The sequence below is a fragment of the Tachypleus tridentatus genome, chromosome 7 (assembly GCF_004210375.1).
Source record: "Tachypleus tridentatus isolate NWPU-2018 chromosome 7, ASM421037v1, whole genome shotgun sequence".
NCBI classification, from domain to species: Eukaryota; Metazoa; Arthropoda; class Merostomata; order Xiphosura; family Limulidae; genus Tachypleus; species Tachypleus tridentatus.
In genome coordinates, this window is record NC_134831.1 from 50,399,744 (window position 1) to 50,408,595 (window position 8,852).

The 8,852-nt window shown below is 36.0% G+C and overlaps 1 long non-coding RNA gene across 4 annotated transcripts in view; it reads right to left on the reverse strand.

The window, feature by feature from the left end:
* The window catches only part of LOC143255636 (uncharacterized), a 54,585-nt gene extending 46,177 nt beyond the window's left edge, over window positions 1-8,408 (reverse strand). The window contains exons 1-2 of one of the 4 annotated variants that reach the window (XR_013030770.1): window positions 8,309-8,399; window positions 7,474-8,002 (exon numbers count right to left, since the gene is read on the reverse strand). This is a non-coding gene — a long non-coding RNA (uncharacterized LOC143255636). Of the gene's footprint in view, window positions 1-3,007; window positions 8,003-8,308 lie in introns of those variants that run through there. The other 3 variants (XR_013030771.1, XR_013030769.1, XR_013030768.1) reach the window with 3 other exon arrangements.
* Window positions 8,409-8,852: the final 444 nt, after the last annotated feature.

The window sequence follows — 8,852 nt, forward strand, 5'->3', positions numbered from 1 at the left end:
TCAAGTGGATGTATGAGTGTTTTTGTGCACGAAAAGTATTCTCTATCCTAATTTTTGTGACTGTGTGTGATTTCGCTAGATACGCAATTTATAAGTTCTGAAATTATTTATGTTAGATCTGCATTAATCTTTCAGTTTAAAAGTTAACAGATACAGACATGCTACAAGAGTATAAGTAAAGAAATTTACAAGTTACTGACTTTCATTGTTATTATGCCATACTTGTATTAAAACAAAATCAACAAAACCGTTAAGTACTGAAACTTGCAGGTTTTGAGTAAAACTTATGGTCTGCTAGAATGGTAGAACTTATAATATGCACAATGTTTTCAGCTTGATGTAAATCTAACTAAAACAAAATACATCAATGGTGCACATTTCTAAGTACAGACGTATATGGTGTTCTATCAGGCAGTATTTACTCATTATATTTGTATATGTTTTAGTGTCTAGTATTACCAGCCAGTGTATTTTAATGTGATAAGTTATGGAAGTTTTGTATTGAAAACTTTGTATTTAGATTTTTATTTTTGTACCATAAAAACATTACGGTTTAAAGATAGCATATTCACTTTAAACGATTTCTGATCTACTTTTTCACAAGAACTTTTGCATTTTTAAAACTATACTTAAAGAAATATAAGTTATACACGGAGAATCAGATATTAAACAAAAACTCATTGGCGAGTGTATGAGGTCGTACGTGGTATATACATATTCAGCATGTAACTCTACTTAAAATGCAATTGCAGTAGATTTTCGTTCAGGTCTACCATAAGTTTGTAACTCGCAAGAACCTATCTCTAAGAGTTTCTCTTTGTACCTTTGTGCCTGATAAATGTAATTATTGTCTAACTTTAGCTTTTGTTCGTGATTAACTATTATCTTAATTAACATACATTCCTGACCTATATGTAGCTTATATCCTAGGCAAAATATAGTTCTTGTCTATTCTTATACTCTTTGTTAAAGTTTAGTATACTGCATACTTCAAATTATATTTAAGTTTTAGAATCGGTTCGTAATGTTCAAAGTCTATAAACGTTTTTTCTGGTCAAATTCTGTAGTTTTCCAATTAATAAGCTTTAATCATAACTATAGCTTCCGAGGTTTATTGTATACTGACCGTAGCTGCAGGGGCGTAGATTTTTTACACCCGATGGGGTGGATGAATTTTGCAACCACTTATGTGGACTGTTTAATTTGAAAATTGGTAATCTCTGATTACGTGAACCTGAAAGCTGCAAACATGCTGTCAGAGAGTAATCTTGTTGCCACGATACTTCAAGGTTTCCATGTAGGTTTGTATAAGTGAGGTGTTGTGAACAGTTTTCAAAATGTTAATAGAATAAAGACAAATGTGTCACAAATTAACTGCCACATGAATTTATTCCTGCACACTGCACAGTATAAAATATGGACATTATACTTGACAAGGTTACTAATAACTTTCATTGCATGAATTACGTTTTCAAATATTAATAAAATTAGTAATTACCCTTGATAAGTTTATATCTACTGAAAAACTGTTCATGTTGTTTGATAAAAATAATTAAAATATCTTTGCGAACTCTTGAAAATTACACATCAATACAATGTAGCACATAATTATTCATACTTTTTATTGAAGTAAGATTCATTTAGTCCTCTAGTCTACATGTTCCCAAACGTAGACCTCCTTTGTGATGATATGTTTATGAATTCTTTCATAAGCTCTTCTATATTCATATTGTCGACCTCATCTTTGTGACTGTGACAAACTGCCACATGGTTGAGGCGACACTGAGACATAGTTGATATTAACCAATTCTTCAACCGTCTTAATGCAGGAAAGCTGCGTTCACAATCGCAGCTGGATACTGGACATACAAACAAAATTTTCACGAGAAGAAACACTTCACTAAACATCTGCTGGCTTGTTTCATGCATTTTAAAGTAAGCATCCTTTGCACATTTCAAAGATACAGCTTTTGTTGTTCCTTTGAACATGGGAAACTGAAACTCGAGCCGTTGTGCAGAGCTTTCTGGATAGAAGTTTATAACCGAGTTGTCAATCTTGTCAGATGTGATCATGTTCTCAAGTGCCAGATATTGCCTCAAGTCATTGTTGTCTGCATTGAATCTAGTGGTCAGATGTTCTATGACTGTGTCAACAAATTCAAAATATTGGCTTCTGTAGTAATCTCTAGCTGTTGCAGAATGGTGTGCTGAGCCATCACCTGTGATTCTTCTGGGGGTCTGCGAATGCGTGGTAGTTCAATAGGCACCAGATCTAGGGAAGTTACCTTTTTCTCAACTTCATCAAATATTTTGTAGTTTTACTTTGTTCGCAATACCCCCAATTGCTCAACTGTCATTGAAGATGATCCAATCATGCCAGATACTATCGCTGATTTTGCTTGGAATGCACGGTTTAGTTCCTCTAATGCAGCTAATGGATGCTGAGCCATCAACAATCCTAAAACTGTCTTTCCTTTGTCAAATCTGTCCAGCATATCTCGTGCTTTCACTGCTACATCTGATTTTTCATTTGCTTATTCAGTCAAAGAATCAATAATGTCACTGTAGTGATCATTAGCACATGTAACTGCAGATAGGCGGCACAACCAACTTATTGGACACAGTGGGCGGATGTATTTAATTGGACCATTGTGGCTGTCCGACGATACAATATTTTCAAAGATTGTCTTGTATTTGCCTGACCTCTGAAGCAAGACACCAAGTTCATGTACCCACTAGATAGAATCTCGAACACATTCACAAGCTTCAACTGCATGTTGCATCATTAAATTAGCCTTGTGTGCTCCGCAGTGAAAAAACAAAGCTGACGGTTGCTTCTCTTTTATTTTTGCCTGGCATCCACTGTACGCACCACTCATGTTAGTGGTTCCATCATAAGTTTCTGCTCTTAATCCTGACAGTGGTAAATTGAGTCTAGTCAGTACATCAAGTATTGTCGAGGATATTGTTTCACCAGTTGTATTGGAAATACTGTACAAACCAAGAAATGTCTCATGGACGTCAAGGTTCTCATCTACGTATCGTACACATATTGCTTCCTGTTCGGCACCTGCAACATATTGAGTGCCATCAACCATTAATGCAAAGATTTTACTTTGCTGCACTTCGTGTGCTATGTTCCTCAGTATTTGATGGCTGAACATCTCCATTATTTCATTCCGAGCCTGGGGTGATGTGAATGTGGTTTTCTTTGACAAGTAGGCCGTCAATTCAGGATCTTCCTCTTCCAGGAGCTTCATTAACTGCAGGAAGTTCCCCTCCGTATCAGTATGTCCACCTAATGCTAAACCTTGATGCAGTAAAAAACGTAAACTTCTGAATATTTTGGCTAGACTTCTTTTGCATTCTTCCTGCTGCTTCTTTTTTCCATCATGTAGCTGGACAGTCACTGGAGTTACATCAGGTGAACCTTCTGGAGATATAGCGAATCTGTGCTGAGAGGAGGATCGGTGTTCGTTGAATTTCTGTTTTGCCTTTTTCCAGTTGCAAAAACCGGTGGATATGAAGGTATACTCCACTGGCCTTTTCAATTTCCCTGTAAAAAGGCCTCTATTTTTCGCCTTGGCACAATGAAAGCATATGACATTTTGAGTCTGATTGTCGAAGTTCAGTCATGGGAACTCATCAAACCACTTGCCCTCGAAGTTGATGTTTTGAGATTTTGCTTTCTGTCATGGTATTAGTTGTGCGTCTGGATGATATGGCTTTCCACATTGTATCTGTAGAGTGTCAGACTTTTCATTACTGCAAAAACTTGTTTCACAATTATTTGGTGGTTCATGATGTGCAATAGTTGCACAAGCATTTTCAGACTCGTCCTCTGATGAACATGGTATTTCCTCTGTATGGCAAGTTTCTGTTCCTTTGCTTGAGGTTGTTGGATTATCTGCATTGTCACTTGTAGTACTAGTGACTGGCTTGCAGAACTGTCTAATATCGGAAAGTTTCAGGCGCTTGCTTGTCATAATTGGTATCTGTTTCCCAGATGACTCAACAGGCTAAAACACAATCTTTATTGGAAAACTCTAACGTACAACGAACGAAGATAGAACAGAATGGAAGTAGGACTGAACTGTACAATGTATTTAAGTCGAACGCGCGAACCTCACAGTGACTACCGAGCCGACTGACCGCCTGGGCATCGCTGGAACAATAATGTGTGCTAGTTACAACACAAGTAATTGCAAGTTTCTCGAAAAATACTTAAACAATCACAAATATATTATATTCCTGTTAAAGCTCATCAAAAGGCAAACACGTTGTGATATAATGTCTATAAGCACGTCTATTAAATAAAAACACCTAAACAAAAACTAGCAATACAATTCGAGTTGAGGCTTCAGGCCGTTGAAATCGCTCCTTTTGTGTTTTAATTATACAAGAAAATACAATATTTTTTACTATCTATGATAAGAGAATATATTGTTCTTTGACCATAAAGCACCAGCACTTTACTAGCAGGCGGTGATAATCTGAACTTTCATGGATTAATGAGGGCCACAAACACAGGTCTTATGAGCCCTGTTGTAAAATCGAGGCTCAGACTAAAGGGAGCGGAGGGAGGTGATGTAGGGCGCGTCTGGATCCGAATGGCCCGAACCTGTCGTTAACTGTACACTAAACGTACACTATGGTTAGCGACTTCGGCAGCTAAGGAGAGTAAGGCGTTCGACATTAAAACCGGCTAGACATGCATAAGAACAAATGGCGTAGAAAAACCGCACAATATACACATAAGATTGATGCAGCTACAAGCTACAAATGGCATGCCAGATTTAGATCACGGGAGTTTACGCTTGGGAGTAATATTTCGAATTTCATGCTCTGTTCAATCTGTTGTGATGATAATTTTACTTAATCTTACAGTACGTACAAGACGTAGGTAGATTCTGTGATAGTGCTTGCAAGCCTTGCATGTATACTTAGGCCTACTGACTGACACTTATGAACTATCGCTTAAATCGAAAAGCTTAGAAGCACGCCTATATTAAAGATGCACATTTCGGATACTTGAAAAGCCTACATCTAGGCCTAATTATGTAATTCGATTGGTAAGAACACGAGAATCACAAGAACAAAAACACAATTTGTAGGCCTGTGATGCAATAAAACAATTCAACAGACCAAACTATAGGGGGGATGATTGTATGCACCATACCCCCCACCTAAAATGAAGGGGGGATGTATTCCCCCAGGATCTACGCCCCTGCGTAGCTGACCAATAATAATAACTGTCTCTTGGCGCGTCGGTTTTGTATAACAGTCACTCTTGATTCTCGAACGTTTAACAGTGTTCGAAAACACACTAGTATTGTCGTAAACTACATATTGTTGGTTCTTGCACTCGAGAATCCTCTATAAATTTAAAAAACTGAAACAAATTTTGGTATTAAAATAAACATATAAAGGTAAATACATTACACCTCCCTCCTTAGAGAATTAAACTTAGCTGTAAACATTGTCAAAGAATTATACAAGTTCAAAAATCATGACAATACATAACATAGTTAATACAAATAATCTTATGATAATAAAATCACATAGCACGTGAAAGAGCTTAAACACAAATGTGATCTTTCTGGCTTAACACAATCAATAACCATACGACTTAGGTATTCTTCGAATGCTGGGATAGGTTTCAAAGGAGTAACGGAAATTTTCTGGTTATGTTTACCAGTTAGCTGGCATGTATAACAAAATTTACAAAATTGAGAAACATCTTGCCTGATTTTTAGCCAGAGAAATTACTTATAATTTTGTTATACGTCTTGTTGACACCTAGGTGACCTCCTATGGAAAGTTCATTGGCAGCTTTCAAGATTTCAAAACGATATGTTTTTGGAACAACAATTTGATAAACTACAGCCCAGTTCTCTGAAGCTGGTACATTTAGTGGTCTCCATTTTTTCATGAGCACACCATTTCTGAAAAAGAAACCACTCGGAACTCTCTCCAGTTCATTTTTGGGAGAGCATATTTAAACAGTGAGAAGATCTGCGGATCCTATCCAGCGATCTATCTGCTTCTAGCAAACGTTTTTTTTATAACTTCGCGGAAAGCTACATGTTAGCCGTCCATAATTTAACAGTGTAAGACTAGAGGGAAGAGAGCTAGTCATCACCACCCACCGCCAACTCTTAGGCTACTCTGTTACCAACATCATATTGACCGTCATATCATAACCCCCTAACGGCTGAAAGGGCGAGCATGTTTGGTACGACGTGGATTCGAATCCGCGATCCTTAGATTACGAGTCGAGTGCCATGCTGGGCCCTAGTAAACGGAATTTCACCAGGTGGACCAGATTTCTTACATTCATAACTGTCACCAATAAATTTTCAGTAGGACGTCTATTCACAAGTTTCATGTCGGATCCAAAAAATGTCTGAGACAAATGTATAATATCGACTTCTGAACAAATGTATATTATTTGTTTTTGGCTTACTTTCTAAGCTGAGCTCGAGTCCTAGCACACGAGGAAAACACGTCTTGATTTTCTGCAACAACAACATCATCCTCACATGAAACAGTGATCGGTTCGCTTATCATCTTGGTTTCGGGAAGTTTTTTTTTCCACATACAAATCATTTTTTCTGTTTCCGTAAAATCTAGTTAAGTTTCTTACCGAGATTTGTTGTTCATATGAAAACCGTTAAGTATAGAGTGAAACAGGAATTACAAGCCAATAGTAAATAAACAATAAATATTACACTTGTAACCTCATTGTATTTAGGACTTGGTTATAAACATAACCTTCCTATGTTTATTGAAATACTGCATTGAAAAGAATAACTAAAGAAAAAAACTATTAAAAAAAGATGGTATATGTAGGAATGGATAATAGTAATATTTCAAAAACAAAGCAAATAAGATAGTATGGATGGTATTTGCATCATCTCTACGTATAGCAAAGGCAAGAATTAACATGTAGCAATATTGTCAGGGTTTTAGTATAAGTAGACTGAAAACTTTCTACACTAGGTGTCTGTGACTTCTCGGTGATAATTTCGAACAGTAAATAGTTTGAATTTCTCGCATAGATACATGCGAGTTCGTGAATGACTAACGGGAAGTCAGATATTCAATTCTTGGGCTACTTTTTTTGCCAACGAATAGTGAAATTGACTGTAACATTATAACGTCCCATGGTTGAAAGGACAAGCATGTTTGCTGGAACGGGAATTCGAACGCGTGACCTTCAGATTACGGTTATCCCAGGTCACAATAAGGTGATAACGCACAATCCATTTGTTTTAAAATAATATATTCAAAACAATTCAATTGTATATACAAATATTCTTTACTCTATATGTTTATCTAAAGCTCTAAATAATTATCTTTTCTTGTCAAAAGGCTACACAGTTTGATTCAACTACTTTAGACTCCAACTAACAAGATGAATTATTTTTCTCTATTCTGTTTCTTACTATACACTGCGATAAATTCACTTACATTTTCCCGTGGATTACCACAACTGCATCGAGAACTTTAAATACATTGTCTCACATTTGTCCAAATCCAAATCCACACAGACAGGTTTAATTACCTTAGAACACCCTTTGACAGGACAAACTATTTTTTTTTATCTCTGTTAATCTGCGAAACTCACTTTAAAATATCGCCCGTTACTGCTAAACCATCTTCATTTTTACTAACTTAACGTTTGCTGGTTATCACAGTTTTACCCAGAGCTGTAAATAATTCTTTTTTTTTTTTTTCGTCAAAAATTCTCAAAGGCTGGTTCAGTTACTATAGAATCTAACTGACAAGACAGATTGTTTTTGTTATCTCTTTTAACGATACAATTGTAAAACACACAATAAAAATTACTCGTTAAGGCTAATCACTCACACTACGGCTAACTTCACGTTTTCCTTCGCTAACCGAACTTTTTTTTTTCTATATTTTGATGGGCTTTTTTTGATTTGCGCTTGGTTGATTGCCTACATGTATGTCTTGCCGCACTGGGGTTTCGAACTTTCTATAAAATAAGAAATGTTATGATGTAACAATACTCAAACTGCGAGAAAACCTTAGTGGTTTCAAGAAAGATGACGTCAACAACATTACCACACTTGAACTACGCACACAACGTACGACTCTTGCCAAGTTAGCTCAGATAGCCCTAGAGTAGCTTTGCTCGAAATTCGGAACAAACTTAACGAGTTACTCAAATAAATTTGTCATAACTATAGTCTTTAAAATAATCAACTTTAGCGTTTTAGTTATGAACACTAAATAATCATTAAATATTACAACACTAAATGAACTAAATAATAATTCTTACAATAAACACTCTTGTATATCCGACACATATATGGAACTATTCAATCACAACTGAATTTTATTGAACCTATTCTTACAGTGCGCCTGTGCTATTATGATCCAAGTACCATCCATACTATTCTGTGTTTATTATTTTTGAATGACTGGTATTAACCACATCTACATTTACTTCCTGTTTTGAAAGTTTTTCTTATTTATTTTTTTAGAGTTCGGTTTTAACTATGCTTTCCGACTAACCGTTATTCTGGTTAAATTACAGCTAAATCTTTCAGTTACAACTTCTCATGTGTTTAAATGTAAGCTTTATGTTCTTTTATTTTTTAGGATGTAACCTTAGATATATTCACTATTGTTTGTGTACCTATTACTCAAAAGGTGACAACGACACATCAGGTTTTCATAAAATTACATTTAATCTTACACAGTGCTGTGAACGAGGAATTATCATGAAGTCTGTAGCAAGCGTATTCTTTAATCTTTTAAAACAAGCTTTTGAAATCTGAGAACGCAGTAGCGTTACAGAAATGCAACGGTCTATTTACAGA